The sequence below is a fragment of the Schistocerca americana genome, chromosome 3, assembly GCF_021461395.2.
Source record: "Schistocerca americana isolate TAMUIC-IGC-003095 chromosome 3, iqSchAmer2.1, whole genome shotgun sequence".
In the NCBI taxonomy this organism is placed as follows: Eukaryota; Metazoa; Arthropoda; class Insecta; order Orthoptera; family Acrididae; genus Schistocerca; species Schistocerca americana.
The window spans coordinates 690,195,621-690,215,077 of NC_060121.1; the positions used below are offsets into that span (position 1 = coordinate 690,195,621).

Below are 19,457 nucleotides of genomic sequence, written 5' to 3' on the forward strand. Positions count from 1 at the left end.
TCATTTTGTGACAGCCGCTTCTTGGATTTTCATTCTGGCCCAAAATTAGGTCTAAATGGTTTTCATTTATTTTCTTCTCACCTATGGATCACTATGGAACAATTTGTTTAGGACGTAGCAGCTATGTTGGACTCCGGCTGTTTTATTCTATGACATACCGCCCTTTAGCGGTGTTTTGTTCCGACGGACAATGAATGTTGGGTGGAAAGGTTCAGAGGTTTTCCGCTCTAAATTTTTGATACGTTGGTAGCAGGACTGCGCGGAATGAAATGACCAAGTCCATAAAGGATTCTCAACAGCACACTTTATTTACCAATCATCGAAACAACCAACACTGGCAACAGGACAGAGACACAGTGATATTACAACTTACTAATTGTTCAAATAATACGCAAAGTCAGAAATTAAGAAAAACCTTGCAAAACCATCAGCCTAACATTTCGAATATATACTTTAATTTTAGTCGACTAGCAGTCATTTCTTTCAACAAGCGAATTTTTTTAAATAATAGGCGATCGCGACCAATCGCATTGCCGCAAAGCGAGGGGACGAGAAAGAGGTGACACACTAACCGTTCCAGAAATAAGCTATGGCTGGGTTTTAGTTGTGCGAGTTCTAACATGGTATTCTCATGTAAGAGTTTTAATATTTTCTTTTTAATTAAAAATCTTAAAATAATTTACCGTACTAGTGTGTATCTCAGAGTTATCCCTTCTGGGTTTATTGTTATGTAGATGTTCATGTGAAGATGTGCCTTTTTGTGCCACGAAACCGATAGTGATCCAATAATAAAGGAGTAAATGCTGCTAAGCCAGTTTATTAATATCCAAGATGACTACTCATACCTGTGGTTGCCCTACCTACAAGGTTGTCTGCATACTTCGTAAGACTTGCCCCCATTGTCAAGCACAACGTCAGTGGGTGTCTTTATCTTACCTAACCCAAACCGGTCGTCTGAACCAATGGTCGCCAAAATGCGACCCGCGGATCACATGCGTCCGATTCAGGTACTGGGATGGCCACGGTTCTCAGCCATATTTTAAATAATATTCATCTAGCAGCTAATAGGCGTATCCAAAAAACGATTTGGGAAAATCACGAAAATCCTAAATCAGGATCGACATGGATTTGAACCGTCATCCTCCCGAACGCGAGTCCAGTGTGGTAACCACTACGTCACCTCACTCGGTTAGCGCAATCCACGTGCCAGTATTATGCACTGCAGTTCAAATTCTCAGCGAAAAAGCGAACGGCAACGTACGAGGCGAAATCACTGTAAGCAGAAAAATCTGTTCTCCATTGGCAATTGGCACTCCGACAGTAATAACTCATTCGGTTGATTTGATGCAAAAGTTGAAAAAAGTTTGCCGAGTCGAGCGTCAGACCCGCTATCAGTAAACTGCTAATGAATCACAGTGGGAGAGCGTCGTCCGCCTCGCTGTTACGTAACCGGTCCGGCGGCTGAGGTATCTTTTTCCACGTTAGCGGCTTTGAGCCGGCCGTAATGAGGCACCAAAATGTCAGTCGGCGATGGGTTCGCGGTCTGCGAGGTGTGTGGCGGCGCTGTGGCTGCTGCTGCTGGCGGCGGCGGGGGCGGGGGCGGAGGCTGGGGGCGCAGAGCTCCCGGTGGTGAGGACCCTGCAGGGCGCGGTGCGAGGCCGCCGACGGGCGACTAGCAACGGCCGCCCACTGCTCGCTTTCTACAACCTGCCGTACGCCAAGCCCCCCGTCGGGTCGCTGCGTTTCAAGGTGCGTATGTCCGCAAGCGTAATGGAACTTAGTCGAATTACATCAGGTGATTGTATTACATTGGGAAAAAATGCAGTAAAAACACGAGGACAGTTCAATGAAGAATGATCATAACTTTTTTTTTTTTTGACCGCATACCTTTACTCATCCTTATAATTTTGGTGGTCCTTCTCAAAGTAGTCTACCATGAATGCGATGCACTAGTCCCAGCGTTTCTGCCAGTCTTCAAATACATGCTGGAAACCATTTTTTGAGACGTCCTTCAAAATCGCCTCCACAGCCTTCACCACTGCTTCTGATGATTGATAATGCCTCCCAGAAAGGCATTTCTTAATGCTAGGGAATAGAAATAAGTCACTTGGGGCTAAATCCGGACTATAGGGAGGGTGAAGGATGCACTTCACGTTGCTTTTTCCAAGATATTAAGTAACATTGGCAATATGCGGCCGCGCGTTATCGTGGTGCAGCATCCAGCCTGCTTGAAGGAAATGTGGTCTTTTGTGCCTGATACGGACTTGCAATGATTTCAGGACATCCCTGTAGTATTGTCCACTTACTGATGTGCGTGCAGGTACGACATGCTGATAAACCATTCCATGAATATCAAAGAATGAGAGGATAGTTACTTCCCAGCAGAAGCAAGAACTTTTGCTTTTTTGGGGGTTCGTGATGAAGGAGATTTCCACACTGAGCTTTGCTGTTTGCTCTCAGGATCAAAATGATGTAGCCAAGTTTCATCAGCAGTGATTACATTTGAGAGAAACTCCGGATCTTCCTCTAACATCAACTTTAAATGCATGCAGACTTGCGCCTGAATGTCCTTGTATTCCAACCAAACATTTTCAGGAACACAAACTAGTAAACATTTAAAATTACATTACATAAGGGTTTTTTGTTTTTTATACAGTTAATTACTCTGCAGTAACAACATCCTTTGACGTCATAAAGACTGAAGAGTAGCATCTTTACAATAAAATATAACGAAGTTATCAGAATGGAGTAAATACGGTACTGCAATTATAAATTCATGCTAACATACATGGCTAAAAGGTATTAACCCCATTTACAGATTTCTTTAGGTCTTACCTCTTCTTACCGTTCCACGCGATTGTGACTACGATAATTTCTGATTACCTGAAGATATTTCAGATAGTGGGTTTAATATTTATTGTGTAACTGGATGGTACCTTTTCCTTAAAAAAAAATCTGTAAATTGAGTTAATTGCCTTTAGCCATGTTTGTTAGCATGAATTTATGTTTGCATTGCGGTATTTATGCCATTCTTATAACTTCGTTATATTTTATTGTAAAGACGCTAGTCTCTAGTTTAGCCAAAGGATGTTGCTATCGTAGAGTAACTTATTCTATAAAAACCAATATGTAATGCAATTTTAAATATTTATTAAGTTGTCTTCTTGAAAATGTTTGGGTGGAATACCGTTTTGTTACGAGACGTGTGATTAGTATCATCTTCATCCTGCCTACTATTGTAATATCAACGTAATCGTTGGTCTTCGAATTGATTACTATGCGTTCTGGCCCTGTAATGCCAGTATGTGTCTCGTGTTGGTTTTCTTCAGTGAGTTGCTGTTTACACAGATATCGTACTTGTAAAGTTCGAAATGAACCGTACTTTCAGTTTTGATTTGTAATGTTGGCTAAAGATTAATTATTCGACATAAGTAATTTTCCTGTTGTTACATTCTAAGTAATAAAAATCTTGTGACCTTGCAGGTCGTTTTCTTTCTGCCTTTTGACATGATTTTTGTTATGTATTTCGTACAGGACAGTTATCATGGTTTCTGACCGAAACCGGTCGGAATAAAGCGAAAATAAATTCTGCATTTCTGTGTCACGAATTTTATAAAGTATTTACAAGCTGATAAATACCTTAACAAAAGGTTATCACTTTCGCCTAACTAATACATAGCTTACATTGGTGAGATACAAAAATATCTAGAACTGACTTCAAGTAATACTAACGGAGAGCAAGTGGTATTTTTAAAAGTTGTAAGAATTTAAATTATTCTTTCGTACGGTCTTTGCCTTTCACATCACTGAAGTGAAAATATTACTCTGTTATTTAAATTCAACTTTCTTCAGCATATTCCCATACTTAAATTACGAATACATTAGTTCCCACTATTTATTTGAGTTCTGCTCAAAGCAGACTTACTGAACAGTTTTGGCTCTATATGGTTGCGTTAAAACAGTGTTGAAATACGTAGAGGAACTCATCCAGTAAGCCTATGTAAAAGTGTCTGACTTCGTATGTTAATAATGAACAAAGCAGATTCTCTTTTGCAGATACTGAAATGACGAGCTGTAGGAAATGCTGACCGACCACCTGTACTTCGTCACAAGAGTCAGCTAATACAGTTACTAAAGCCCGAACTATTTATTAAAATGGCTCCAGTTCAAAGGGTAACTCAGGGTACTCAGACTGCTTGTACAAAACAGGAATTATTTTATACTGGTAATAATGAAATAATATGGCTCACAGAACAATTACATCCATCAAGTCGAACCGCCAAAGAGAGAGAGAGAGAGAGAGAGAGAGAGAGATTAGAGAATCATGAATCATCATTTTATAACCCTTACATAAAAAATGTCGAAACAACGTTTTCTTTGAATCAGGTTACATTCCTTTGATGATTGACAGCGTTACAGCGTTATCTTAGGCCCTTTATCGCTATCACAATCATTTTACGCCTTTTATTTGACATACGTAATTGTAAAAGTGGCTTAAGATAACAAACTGGCTTAAGATAATTCTCGTTTATTATTCCGCATCAGTTGCACATTTTTGATTAGATTATATGTTTCGATCACTCTGGATCACCTTCAGATCTAAGTACATAGTGCGTCAGCAACCCGTCTTGTCTACTCAGAATGCTCTGATGGGTTGTGCTGAGAAGACAAGACGGGCTGCTGACGCTACTACTTAGATCTGAAGACGATCGAGACTAATCGAAACATGTAACCTAAATAAAATTACGCAACTGGAACGGGACGATAAGTGATAATTATCTTAAATTTCAGCACAGTTGCTAAATCTCTCAAGACGATTGCATCGGATATAGTGAAACTGGCTTAAAATAGTATAAGGAGCACTACAAGGTACCGAATAGAATAGGGTAAAAAATAAACTTACGGCACAGCTTAACTTAAGGAAGGGATCAGTTGATGGGTCGCATGGTGACCTGTGAGTAAGTAGTAAATCTGGCAATGGAAGGAAATTGCGGAGGGGATTAACGCTATAGAGATAGGTTTAAAACTAGAAATCTCACAGGAAAGCGGAGCAAGTTTTGAATAAAGGAAGCAGGTACAAATGGTTGTAGGCTGTAATAGTCATGCAGGCATGAAGAGGCTTTCGTAGGGTAGACTGGCGTGGAGAGTCGCTTCCAACCAGTCTTCTGACTGATGATCATAACAACAACGCTAGTGCTCAAGTCAGTCGTTTTCCGTACAAATGTTGATGCGCGGTTGCTAAGAAACTGAGGAATATACCTTATAATACTTGTTATATTATTGGAAAAGAGCATCAATGAGCACATTATTTTTAACTATTAAGTTTATTTGAAACAATGCTAATAATTTATTTAATTGGTACACTGATTTTAATACCTTAGTCGTTATCAATAACTCATAAACACTCTTAAGGCGATGACTAAGCCAGAGAGTTTTATGAGTGTATTTATGTCGTGCTGCTTGACACAGTCACGTCTTGTAAACCCATCTGAGCGTAACGTTGCAACGTTGCAAGGCCATGTGAAATGGAACGAGTCTGTTGTAGGGAAAGTGAGTGGTTTACTTAGCTTCATTGTGTGACTTCTCGGGAAGTGTAGGTCATCTATAACGGATACCGCGAGCATAACACTTGCGAGACCCATGCTCGAGTAATTCTTCAGTGTTTGGGATTCCCACCAGATCACATCAAAGAAATATGTCGAAACAATTCAGAGGCGTGCAACTAGGTTTGTTACAGGTAGTATTACGGAAATGTTCCGTGAACAAACGCTCCATGACCTTAAATGCAAATTTCTGTAGGAAAAACGTTATGTTGTGAAGTACTGTTGAGAGAGTTTAGAGAATTGGCATTAGCGAAAGACTGCAGAACGATCTTACTGACATGGACATACATAATGCGTAGCCACAGCGACATAAAGATAAAGAAAATCAGGATTCCGTCGGAAGCAAATAGTCATTTTCCCCCTTTCTATATTTGCTAGTGCAGCAGGTAAGCGAACGGATAGCTGTGGAAAAAGGTGCCCTCCATCATGCATCGCATGGTGTCTTACGGAATATGTATGTAGAATTAGGAACGACAATATTATGGAAAGTGTAAATTGCTACTCATTACATAGAGGAGACGTTGAGTCGCAGAGAGGCACAACGAAAGGATTGCTATACATGTGAGCTAAGGGCCAAAAGGCCTTCTAGCGTCGAAAACATTCAGACACACACCCACACACACACAAACACACACATACACGCACATAATATTGTCGTTGTTCCACCCTGGATGTGTATGCAGTTATACTCGTATTTCCAAGAGGCTTCCTCTACAGGACCAACCCAATCATTACACAATTTATATGAGTATTTTTATTTATGGATTCTTCCGTTATTTCTTCGTAGAACAATTCCATATTTAAGGTTGAAATACTGTACTTGTTATTCAACCTTAAAGACAGACGAGTATTGTACGAAATAAATTTTATAGTTAAAGTTCTGTTCTCCGTATCGTCGGACACTAGCCTTCATGATCTAAGTCGCTAAGTTGTAGTTATTGTGTAAGAGTAACAGTTATCGTTCCGTCTACTTCGGGGTCATCAAAAAGGGAGCACAACTTTCGACAAAATGAGGGGAGGGGTGGATGAAAGAGGGGAGGGAGACCCGGAAAAAATCTCACCGAATCTCATTTAGAGGGCGACTGCAACGAAAATCTCAGGTAATCTTTTTCAATTCAGAGAATATGCATGATTAGGACATAAAATTTTGTTTTATAAAATCGAAGCACTGACAAAATAAAGTGCCGATCAGTTTGTATGGCCACTCTGAACTGAACTGAATGCTTTACATGTCTGCATGCCGGGGATTCCCCGATTTGAAACACGTGCAGGACATGTGTCGGGTCTCATTTGGGGAGTTCTCTGCCGCGCCGGTGCAAATCACGGCGTGTCAGTGAGTCAGTCGTGATACACTGTAACCCATATAAAGACGATCTTACTGTGTTCAAAATTAACTTCTATCATAAATTTACGATGTGTCTGTTAAGTGGCAAGTCGACGAGTAGAAAGACACGTGCGGGCAAGAAGTTTGTGGAAGCAAGGTCACCTAATATGCGTCGACAAGCATTCTCTTAATTATCATATAAACCAGGAGATTGAAGAGCTACGTAACCATATGGTCAATGGAAGCTACAAACAATGTTTTCTTTCATATGCGAAGTACGTGAAGACTCAGGACATTTAATGTATATACACTCCTGGAAATTGAAATAAGAACACCGTGAATTCATTGTCCCAGGAAGGGGAAACTTTATTGACACATTCCTGGGGTCAGATACATCACATGATCACACTGACAGAACCACAGGCACATAGACACAGGCAACAGAGCATGCACAATGTCGGCACTAGTATAGTGTATATCCACCTTCAATGCAGGCTGCTATTCTCCCATGGAGACGATCGTAGAGATGCTGGATGTAGTCCTGTGGAACGGCTTGCCATGCCATTTCCACCTGGCGCCTCAGTTGGACCAGCGTTCGTGCTGGACGTGCAGACCGCGTGAGACGACGTTTCATCCAGTCCCAAACATGCTCAATGGGGGACAGATCCGGAGATCTTGCTGGCCAGGGCAGTTGACTTACACCTTCTAGAGCACGTTGGGTGGCACGGGATACATGCGGACGTGCATTGTCCTGTTGGAACAGCAAGTTCCCTTGCCGGTCTAGGAATGGTAGAACGATGGGTTCGATGACGGTTTGGATGTACCGTGCACTATTCAGTGTCCCCTCGACGATCACCAGTGGTGTACGGCCAGTGTAGGAGATCGCTCCCCACACCATGATGCCGGGTGTTGGCCCTGTGTGCCTCGGTCGTATGCAGTCCTGATTGAGGCGCTCACCTGCACGGCGCCAAACACGCATACGACCATCATTGGCACCAAGGCAGAAGCGACTCTCATCGCTGAAGACGACACGTCTCCATTCGTCCCTCCATTCACGCCTGTCGCGACACCACTGGAGGTGGGCTGCACGATGTTGGGGCGTGAGCTGAAGACGGCCTAACGGTGTGCGGGACCGTAGCCCAGCTTCATGGAGACGGTTGCGAATGGTCCTCGCCGGTACCACAGGAGCAACAGTGTCCCTAATTTGCTGGGAAGTGGCGGTGCGGTCCCCTATGGCACTGCGTAGGATCCTACGGTCTTGGCGTGCATCCGTGCGTCGCTGCGGTCCGGTCCCAGGTCGACGGACACGTTCACCTTCCGCCGACCACTGGCGAAAACATCGATGTACTGTGGAGACCTCACGCCCCACGTGTTGAGCAATTCGGCGGTACGTCCACCCGGCCTCCCGCATGCCCACTATACGCCCTCGCTCAAAGTCCGTCAACTGCACATACGGTTCACGTCCACGCTGTCGCGGCATGCTACCAGTGTTAAAGACTGCGATGGAGCTCCGTATGCCACGGCAAACTGGCTGACACTGACGGCGGCGGTGCACAAATGCTGCACAGCTAGCGCCATTCGACGGCCAACACCGCGGTTCCTGGTGTGTCCGCTGTGCCGTGCGTGTGATCATTGCTTGTACAGCCCTCTCGCAGTGTCCGGAGCAAGTATGGTGGGTCTGACACACCGGTGTCAATGTGTTCTTTTTTCCATTTCGAGGAGTGTATAATTTATTTGAGGATCCGTCAAAACGGTTAATGCTGTTTTCTTGGAGCCTTTTTGTGGGCAAGTCTCCCTATCCGTCCGAATATTACAGTGTTAGCATCTTTACAAGGTTCTTAATCACGTTACAAAGAAAGGTTTAATGTACTTCCCAAATAAGACCGGCTTTTATTAATGTGTTTTAATTAGTTTTTAAAATAAATAAAAAAATTGTTTTTACATATTTTTATCAGCCTATGGGGTAAACCTCAAGTGAGCGGGAAGGTGGAGTGAGGGGGAGCAGGGTCCAACCACATCTCGACAAACCTCACAAAGGGGGAGGGCACTCCAAATTAAAAAGAATCCCAACATTTTTTATCGACGTCCCCTTATGTGAGTAGTTTTGTTAGTCAAACGCAAGCATTCTCACTTATTAGTTGCACTGGTGACAACACGTTGGCAGTCTAGAGAAACACAGCATCATCACAAGACAAATGCCGAATGGTACTCTTAACGTCCAACGTGTCGCCATTGTGGCAGTAAATAACTGTGGGTGCTGGCTAATAAAATGACACGTGACCTAAAGAAGTTCATCTCTCCCCCGAAGAAGATAGTGTGTGAAACTTGTGTGCATGAACATTTTCAAAAATGTTCAAAAGTGTGTAAACTCCTAAGGGATCAAACTGCTGAGGTCATCGGTCCCTAGACTTGCACACTATTTCAATTAACTTTACGCTAAGGACAACGCATACAGCCATGTCCGAGGGAGGACTCGAATCTCCGGATTAACATTTTCAAATCACTGTAAAATGCAAGACGGTACATTTCATTTAATCATTTCTTGCTGCATCTTCGCATTCCTGTCGTACGTGGTGCGTTATAACATATGTTAAGGTAACAAACGTTTAATTTTATCATATTAGTCTTAACTAAAATCGTTTCCCACTTGAAAATGGGTTCTAAGAATTTCCTGTATCGGTATTCACGATATAGTCGATTTCCTTGGTGTGTCTGCCAGGTGGAGATTCTTATTGTTTAAGTCAATAACATTTGGAACAACCAGTTGTTTATCCTTTATTTGTGCACTCTCGGTGCATCTAGTCATTATAGTCTAATATTATAATTTAAGTCTTCAACCGTATTCTAATTAGGTCTTTCCTGAACATACTGCGATTTCCCAGTATCATACGTTTCACTCGAAGTTGTTACGTCTTTTCCCTACAACTGCGTCTGTACGATCTTTACATTTCACATTACTACCTATTGTTACACAGAAGTACTTGTATAACTGACTCAACATTCAGTCTTCAATCACTGTAATCAGCGAAATAAGGGGTGATTCAAAAAGAATACCACAACTTTAAAAATGTGTATTTAATGAAAGAAACATAATATAACCTTGTTATACATCATTACAAAGAGTATTTAAAAAGGTTTTTTTTCACTCAAAAACAAGTTCAGAGATGTTCAATATGGCCCCCTCCAGACACTCGAGCAATATCAACCCGATACTCCAACTCGTTCCACACTCTCTGTAGCATATCAGGCGTAACAGTTTGGATAGCTGCTGTTATTTCTCGTTTCAAATCATCAATGGTGGCTGGGAGAGGTGGCCGAAACACCATATCCTTAACATACCCCCATAAGAAAAAATCGCAGGGGGTAAGATCAGGGCTTCTTGGAGGCCAGTGATGAAGTGCTCTGTCACGTGCTGCCTGGCGGCCGATCCATAGCCTCGGGTAGTTGACGTTCAGGTAGTTATGGACAGATAAGTGCCAATGTGGTGGCGCTCCATCCTGCTGAAATATGGATTGTTGTGCTTCTTGTTCGAGCTGTGGGAACAGCCAATTCTCTAACATCTCCAGATACTGTAGTCCAGTTACAGCAGCACCTTCGAAGAAAAAGGGACCAAAAACTTTATTGGCTGAAATGGCACAGAAAACGTTCACCTTAGGCGAGTCACGTTCATACTGAGTTGTTTCGCGCGGATTCTCAGTGCCCCATATACAGACATTGTGACAGTTGACTTTCCCGTTAGTGTGGAAAGTTGCTTCATCACTAAACACAATCTTTGAAACGAAAGATTCATCTGTTTCCATTTGAGCAAGGATAAAATCACAGAAATCGATTCTTTTAATCTTATCAGCTGCAGACAGTGCTTGAACCAATTTCAGACGATAAGGTTTCATAACTAACCTTTTTCGTAGGACTCTCCATACAGTTGATTGTGGAATTTGCAGCTCTCTGCTAGCTCTCCGAGTCGATTTCCCTGGGCTGCGAACAAATGCTTGCTGGATGCGTGCTACATTTTCATCACTCGTTCTCGGCCGTCCAGAACTTTTCCCTTTGCACAAACACCCATTCTCTGTAAACTGTTTATACCAACGTTTAATACACCACCTATCAGGAGGTTTAACACCATACTTCGTTCGAAATGCACGCTGAACAACTGTTGTCGATTCACTTCTGGCGTACTCAATAACACAAAAAGCTTTCTGTTAAGCGGTCGCCATCTTAGCATCAACTGACGCTGACGCCTAGTCAACAGCGCCTCAAGCGAACAAATGTACAACTAAATGAAACTTTATAGCTCCCTTAATTCGCCGACAGATAGTGCTTAGCTCTGCCTTTTGTCGTTGCAGAGTTTTAAATTCCTAAAGTTGTGGTATTCTTTTTGAATCACCCTGTACTTCAGTTGAGCTGCAATATCACCGCACAGCTACCTAAGTTGAAATATCAACTTAAATGTAGTCACGCGGAGGACATAATTATGGGAAGAAAACTAACTTTGTGCAGTCATTGAAGTACGTCACAAAAATAAGTTCCAGCCATTTATCGCGAACTATTCGTCAGTCCGATAACTTTATAATTTTGGATTAGTGTCATTGAATATTCTAAGAAGAAGAGTGGCATTCATCAAGGAATTGTGAAACTAGCATGACTGACTCAGACAAATGCAAAACAAAACGCGGAATAATAAGAAGGGTTGCAGATGATACCGTTTGCAAGGTGAGTTATCGGCAATCATTCTTTTCTTTATAATATAAAAAAAAGTAAATTTTGAGGGAGGAGTACTACGCATTCTCCCCGCCGCATAGCGTACGGTGTACTGGTGTATTGCAGATAAAGAAATCTGCGCAGTATTTGCAAAGTAAGCACGTAGTAGCCTATGAGTTCGTTATCAATAAATCGTACCAATTTTTACCTGCTGGTTAGTATATAAGACGCTCTTCGAGAGGAAGAGTTAATTTTATCATAATTTTTCCGTTTTCACCTACAATACTGTATTTGGCCAGTAATCAGCTGTTATCCACAATTAATAATTATGCTGGTAGTATGCAGTATGAAGGTTTCGAGAATGCAATGTACAAAATATTTTGCTATCCACTGGAAGAATAATTTTTAAAGTCCATCCACGATCAGTTTTATACATTTGTTCTGTCAGATGTTGTGATTACGATCTTGTATGCATATGGTGACCGGCTGTAAATTACGACCACCAACACGGGCTTTAAATTATACAAGGTTTTACGGGTACAGCAGCTATCAGAAAATTTTAAATCAGTCGGTTTCAATCTAGATCTCAAGGTGTTCGTAATAAATTCAGGCTGATTATCATACTACGTTGAGGTACAGGGTGTCCATCCACCATTTGCTGCTTTTCTCGAAGAGTGATAAGTGGTCGAATACTACAAAAAATCACCACTATTCTCCTATTGATTCTAACTGCCATATTATGTAGACACAGGCAGCAGATCAGTTACTTCCTATTTTTCTTGTATACTATAAGTGAATTTTTGTAAAGTTTTTAATTGAGTACTTTTACGATAAGTTCCTTCTCCTTTTATTAGTTCAGAGCAATGGAAGACAAATCTTTACTCTTTTAAAGCAAATGAAGCGTTGTATTTCATTGCTATGTCACTTGGTAAAAATATTTTCAGATTAGGACTGGTGCAGTTCTGCAGTACTACTAATGTCCAGTGACGACAGCGAGAAACTACCATATAGACCAGGTGGGGGCCAGTCTCCCACACTACACGCACACTGACGGACAGTATTGTCTCAGTTGTCTCAGTCACGCTGTACCAGTTCTTATGCCGTATGTTCGTTGCTCGTTTCTGTTGGCATAGTTATTAAAATGTCACTGATTACTTTTCGCATTTTCTATAACAAAGTAATATTTCAAACCGATGCATGTTTTTCGAATAAAAATTACTCCTTTTTTTAAAAAATGTTGTGTTTTAGAACGAAATATTTTAGCACTGCTGCTATGGCAAATTGATATTTCGCTTATTTTACTCGATTATTAGTAAAATCTAAGAAAAACACCTTTCATAATCGAGACTAATCAAATACCGAAGGACACCTGTCATTCAGAACTAAAATACCGGTATCGGTTTAACGGTCGGTTTTTCCCACCCATACTTTGACATTAACCTGTGAAGTTGATTACATACAGGGATGGCGGCTTGATTGCATGCTAGGGGCAATGACTTCGTTAAGATGGCAGAAATTTTAAAATCCAAAATGGCGATGGCAGGGGCTCGTAGGACAAGCGCGGCGCACTCCGGCAAGCACCCCTTCGCAGTACGTGAGCGCACGAGTCAGCTGCTATGTTGGATACACTTAAAGTCCAAGCGTTATGTCGTCAGCGGTTTTAGGGACATGCAGACAGCACAGATGCCAAGCTCACAATCGTATACACTGAAGATCAGGTACGAAGGAAGATTAGGCTTTAACGCCCCGTCGACGACAAAAGGCTACACAGAAAGAGCACGAACTCGGATTGCGGAAGGCTGAAAAAGGAAACAGCGTCGAACCGTTTCAAAGGAATCATCTCGAAATTCTCTTTGAGTGATTTAGGGAAGTCACAAAAACATCTGGATAGCCAGTGTCTTATCACTGCGTCATTTCGTTAGATAACAAGTACAGGTAATCCACGTTAGGAAATGAGTCATCCATAATACGAGTCAGAAATCCCTACAATGCAAAATGCAACGTGTGTTAGATAAGTATCCTACCATATTATGTTTTACGTACACCTTTCGGATTTGAATCTAGCACGCTTTCATGAACCGACAATGAACCTTCGTGTGCATGCCCCAATTTTTTATTACCTGCCGACAGCGTCAGCTGCTAGCAAGCAACGGTTGATTGCGGCAGTGTGTACAGCTCCCATCGAGGGAAGTGACGGAACGACTAGAGCAGCGCTAATGCATCAAATTTTGCCAAAAACTGAGCGACAGCCAAGGGGAAACCATTCGGAAGACTCAGGTGGGTTTCAGTAACTACACCAAGAGCATCACACAGCTGAAGTGGTACAACCGGTTTAAAGCCGGCTATACATCGGTGGAGAGCGAGCAACGCTCTGGTCAGCCATCAACATACCGAAATAACCAGCTGACGGCCAAAGTGAACACGATTGTGATGTGGGACCATTGTGTGACTATCAAAGAAATTACTGAAGAGGTGGGCATCAGCATTTTTTTGGCACATTCCATTGAGACCGAAGATTTCGCCATGAAGAGAGTGTCGGCGAAACTCTTGCCCAAACTGCTCATGATGGAGCAAAAGCAACTTCGTGCTGAAGTCTCATAGGACATACTGAACCCTACAGACAGTTTCCACAGCTTCGTGAATACACTAATAACTCGTAACGAGTCCTGGATGTGCGCGTACACCCGGAAACCAAAATTCCTGTCGTCACAGTGGAAGCACCAAAGATTACCCGCCAAGTGCGGGGGAACGTCAAACTGATGTTGACTGCTTTTTTTGACTTCCACGGTGTGGTACAACAATAGTACGCACCACAGGGTCAAACAATCACCATATAGTTCTATGGAGATGTTCTCCGTCGCCTACTTGATGCTGTGCAGAGCGAGAGACAGGACTTGTGGTCTACATGAAATTGGCGCCTCCATCACGACAATGCTCGAGCACATTCCTGGCACTCATGCAGACTTTTCTGGCGAAAAATCGGATTCCTTTGCGTCTACAGGCACCTTTTTTCACCTGATATGAACCCGCGCGATTTCTGGCTGTTCCCTAAATTGAAATGGCCAATGAAAGGAACACGATTTCAGACAAGAAAGGACATTAAGCCAGCAACGACAGCCGAGCTAAACTTCATTCTGAAAGAGAGTTTTTCGGCATTCTTGCAGGTGTCCAACGCTCCAAGTAAGCTAATTTCTGTAGCTGCGTTGCCCGGGATGTTTAATATCTGCCGCACAAAGTGACTGGCCCTGTGCTATATTGATACTTACTGCAAATCCAAGCCGCGTGGGAGACAGCAATGTATTTAAATCGAAAGGCATATCTGAATCACTGTGCGTCAAGGGAATGAGACGAGTGAATACATCATGACCACAATGAAAAGGTTATCAGATGCGTCGTCTGTTGTTACATTTTGCGATAAATAGCTCATTGTGATTTTGGAGAATTAGTCTTCATTTGTTTCGGGTCAGTTTTCACTATTTCACGTAGAGCTGTGTTTGAGCACGAGTCGAACTGTCACAGTTCGGGAAATCTCGGGTTCTGTTCAACCTTTCAATCGTCTCACGATCTAGTGATGCTCGTTGTAAGCACACTGCGTCTTGTATACGTCCACCGCGGCGCTGAAGAAGTGTGTATAAAAGCCCGAAACCAGTCGTGTGTTAAATAAAGAGAACCTTACAACCGTATCTGATAGTGATTTTTGGTGGTATTATATCCATGATCTGCCTTAGCGTTTGTATCGTATCGTATTTAAATAATAATAACTGTGAAATACGGACTAAAAATCTTCAATGGTATATATCATCACAACGGTAAATACACTACTGGCCATTAAAATTGCTACACGACGAAGATGACGTGCTACAGGCGCGAAATTTAACCGACAGGAAGAAGATGCTGTGATATGCACGTGATTAGCTTTTCAGAGCATTCGCACAAGGTTGGCGCCGGTGGCGACACCTACAACGTACTGACTTGAGGAAAGTTTCCAACCGATTTCTCATACACAAACAGCAGTTGACCGGCGTTGCCTGATGAAATGTTGTTGTGAAGCCTCGTCTAAGGAGGAGAAATGCGTACTATCACGTTTCCGACTTTGATAAAGGTCGGATTGTAGCCTATCGCGGTTGCGGTTTATCGTATCGCGACATTGCTGCTCGCGTTGGTCGAGATCCAATGACTGTTAGCAGCAAATGGAATCAGTGGGTTCAGGAGGGTAATACGGAACACCGTGCTGGATCCCAACTAGCAGTCGAGATGACAGGCATCTTATCCGCATGGTTGTAACTGGTCGTGCAGCCACGTCTCGATTGCTAAGTCAACAGATGGGGACGTTTGCAAGACAACAACAATCTGCACGAACAGTTCGACGACGTTCGCAGCAGCATGGACTATCAGCTCGGAGACCATGGCTGCGGGTACCCTTGACGCTGCATCACAGACAGGAGCGCCTGCGATGGTGTACTCAACGACGAATCTGGGTGCACGAATGGCAAAACGTCATTTTTTAGGATGAATCCAGGTTCTGTTTACAGCATCATGATGGTCGCTTCCGTGTTTGGCGACATCGCGGTGAACGCACATTGGAAGAGTGTATTCGTCATTGCCATACTGGCGTATCACGCGGCGTAATGGTATGGGGTGCCATTGGTTACACGTCTCGGTCACCTCTTGTTCGCATTGACGGCAGTTTGAACAGTGGACGTTACATTTCAGATGTGTTACGACCCGTGGCTCTATCCTTCATTCGATCCCTGCGAAACCCTACATTTCAGTAGGATAATGGACGACCGCATGTTGCAGATCCTGTACGAGCCTTTCTGGATACAGAAAATTTTCGACTGCTGCCCTGGCCAGCACATTCTCCAGACCTCTCACCAACTGAAAACGTCTGTTCAATGGTGGGCAAGCAACTGGCTCGTCACAATACGCCAGTCATTACTCTTGATGAACTGTGGTATTGTGTTGAAGCTGCATGGGCAGCTGTACCTGTACTCGCCATCCAAGCTCTGTTTGACTCAATGCCCAGGCGTATCAGGGCCGTTATTACGGCCAGAGGTGGTTGTTCTGGATACTGATTTCTCAGGATCTATGCACCCAAATTGCGTGAAAATGTAATCACATGTCAATTCCAGTATAATATATTTGTCCAATGAATACCCGTTTATCATCTGCATTTCTTCTTGGTGTAGCAATTTTAATGGCCGGTAGTGCAATCAGTAGACAAGATTTAGCAAACATGCTTCTGTCTACTTCTCGAGCTTCCAGTCGTCCCGTCATCTACTGACGTCTCATGGTACTATCTCAAAGATAGGCATTTTTCCTGCAATTTTCGCTACAGGAGATAAAGTCAGTTTACCACGATACATTTCCTCTTTCAGGCATTTAATTTTTCAATAAATTTCATTGTTTCATCTGAATCCAGAAATTTGTAATAAATTGGCTAACAGCTTTTCGAGATGTTTGGTAACGAAAGTTTCCATTTATGTATTCCAAACATGTTTCAAGTAGCCGTGAGCTTCCTCTTGTCTTGAAGGTGATGTGTGCAAAATTTCGTCAAGATTGGAATAAAACTAGATTTCTATGAATTACAAACAAACGGACACTCTTATTTGTACATACAGATCATGAACGTTATTAACGTAGCCAAGAACGAAAAATAAGAAAAGAAACCATAAAAGAGACCTAACTGCAACTAAAAGTGTGAAGGGACCAACAGGCGCAAGTGGAAAGGTACAGGGGCGGACAAAACCTTTGAAACACCCAAAACACATTACCATGTCTTTTACGGTGTAGGAAAACCGTTGGCGCTCAAAACAGTTTCCAGTCGTCTCGGGTCCGCAGTTCGTGGTCTAGTAGCTATCGTTGTTGCCTCTGGATTACTGGATCCCAGGTTCGATTCCCGGCCGGGTTGGGGATTTTCTCTGCCCGGGGACTCTCTGCCAGGGGACTGAGTGTCTGCGCTGTCTTCGTCATTTCATCATCATTTGTGGAAGTGGCTAGATTGGACTGTCTAAAGCTTGGGAGTTTGTACGGGTGTTGATGACCGCGCAGTTGAGCGCCGCACAAACCAAACATCAACATCAGTCGTCTCAGAATGGTTAGGTACAGGTCCTCCAAGGTATTCAAGGTAATCTTACATCATTCTTCCTACAAAATAGTGAAAAGTTCAGGTAACGATGTTGCAGGTGCACAGCGATCACGCACCCTTGACACCATAGCAGACCACAAGTGCTCAGTAACATAGAAATGGGATGACTGGTGGCCTGGGAGATGTGATTATTCATCCTCTTGTTCGCAAAACCAATCCTGGACGGTGAGGGCTGTGTGAAGAGGGTCTATGTCTTCTTGTAACACAAAAATCCATAGGGAAAATTGTGCTATGGAATGGACCTCATCAGTGAACGTGGTCACAAATTCTTTGGCAGAAATGCGATCTTGCACAGTAGCCGTGAGGCCAATGGAATTCCTCGATATGGCTTATCAAATCATCACCGAACCTCCCGCCATGTTTCAGTCTTGGGACGTAAACTCGGCCAGAAGCTGGAAAAAGTGTGAAACAAGCCTCTTCCGACAAATAACGTTCTTCCACTGCTCTATAGTCCAAGGCGTTGGCACCGTGTTCTCCTGACAAGTGGTTTTGGAATTGCAGCTCTCCCTGCATTTCCCAGCTTTTTAGCCGCTTCGCATCGTTTTGTTACTAACTGGTGCGACTTTCAGTTCCTTTTGTTACTTTTGCACCTGTCGTCCTCTAGTTTTTCACCACTATCCCCTTTAATGAGCGTCCGTCACGGTCACTCAACATACACTTTTGACCGCGTTGTGACTCAGCGCATGTAGTTTTTCTGCTTCTCTTGTAAGCCGTATAAATCTCCGATAACGTGCCTCTTGAAACACCAGACACTTCGGCATCTTGGTTACGGAAGTACCCACCGTACGAGCACCGATAAATCTGAATAAGTTCGATCTCACTCAGCTCCGACACAATGCACTCAAACTACACAGAACACTGCTCTGACACTTGTAACATATTGAAGATATTCTAGGTGCCGTTTTTGGTCAAATACAACAGCGCAATCTGCAGGCTTGGTTAGCATCTGAATTTATGTTCAAGGATGTATTTCTTGCGGTGTTTCCGTATTTATGTCCAGTCCCTGTACATGTATGAGGTACAGTGATCTGCCAGAACATAATGACCACCTACCTAATAGCCGGTAAGTCCATCTTTGGCGAGGCCGCGGGGTAGCATGGAAGTGATGAAGCTTTGGGAGGTCGCTGGAAAGTATTGCCACCACGTCTGCACACACAAGTCACCTAAATCCCGAAAATTCCAGGGAGGGGAATAGATGAGCTCTGACGCCACGATCAATCACATCCCAGATGTGTTCGATCGGGTTCACATCTGGCGAGTTGGGAGGCAGCACGTCTGTAGGAACTCGCCACTGTGTTCCTCGAAACACTCCATCACGCTCCTGGCCTTGTGACGTGGCACTCTATCTTGTTGAAAAGAAACATAATCGTCATGAAAGGGCGTAAGTGGTCTGCAAACCAGTGTACGATATTCCTGGAACCATGGACCCATGGATGGCCATATGGATATTCCCCAGAACAAAATGGAGCCACCGCCAGCTTGTCTCCATCCTGTACAGGTGTCAAGGAGCTGTTTCCGTGGAAGACGACGGATTCGCGCCCTCCAATTGGCTTGAGTAAGATGGTATCGGGATCCATCAGACCATGCAACGCTCTGTCATTACGCCAGCGCCGATGGTCACGTGCCCATTTCAGTTGTTGTTGCCAATATCGTGGTATTAACATTCATACACACATACCGCGTC

General features: G+C 43.2%; 1 protein-coding gene across 1 annotated transcript in view; it reads left to right on the forward strand.

Annotated features, from left to right (window-relative positions):
• The first annotated feature begins 1,598 nt into the window (after window positions 1-1,598).
• The window catches only part of LOC124606696 (juvenile hormone esterase-like), a 128,692-nt gene continuing 110,833 nt past the window's right edge, over window positions 1,599-19,457 (forward strand). Inside the window, exon 1 of the mRNA XM_047138721.1 lies at window positions 1,599-1,749. The gene's annotated coding sequence lies outside the window, so the exon portion shown is untranslated. The remainder of the gene's footprint in view (window positions 1,750-19,457) is intronic.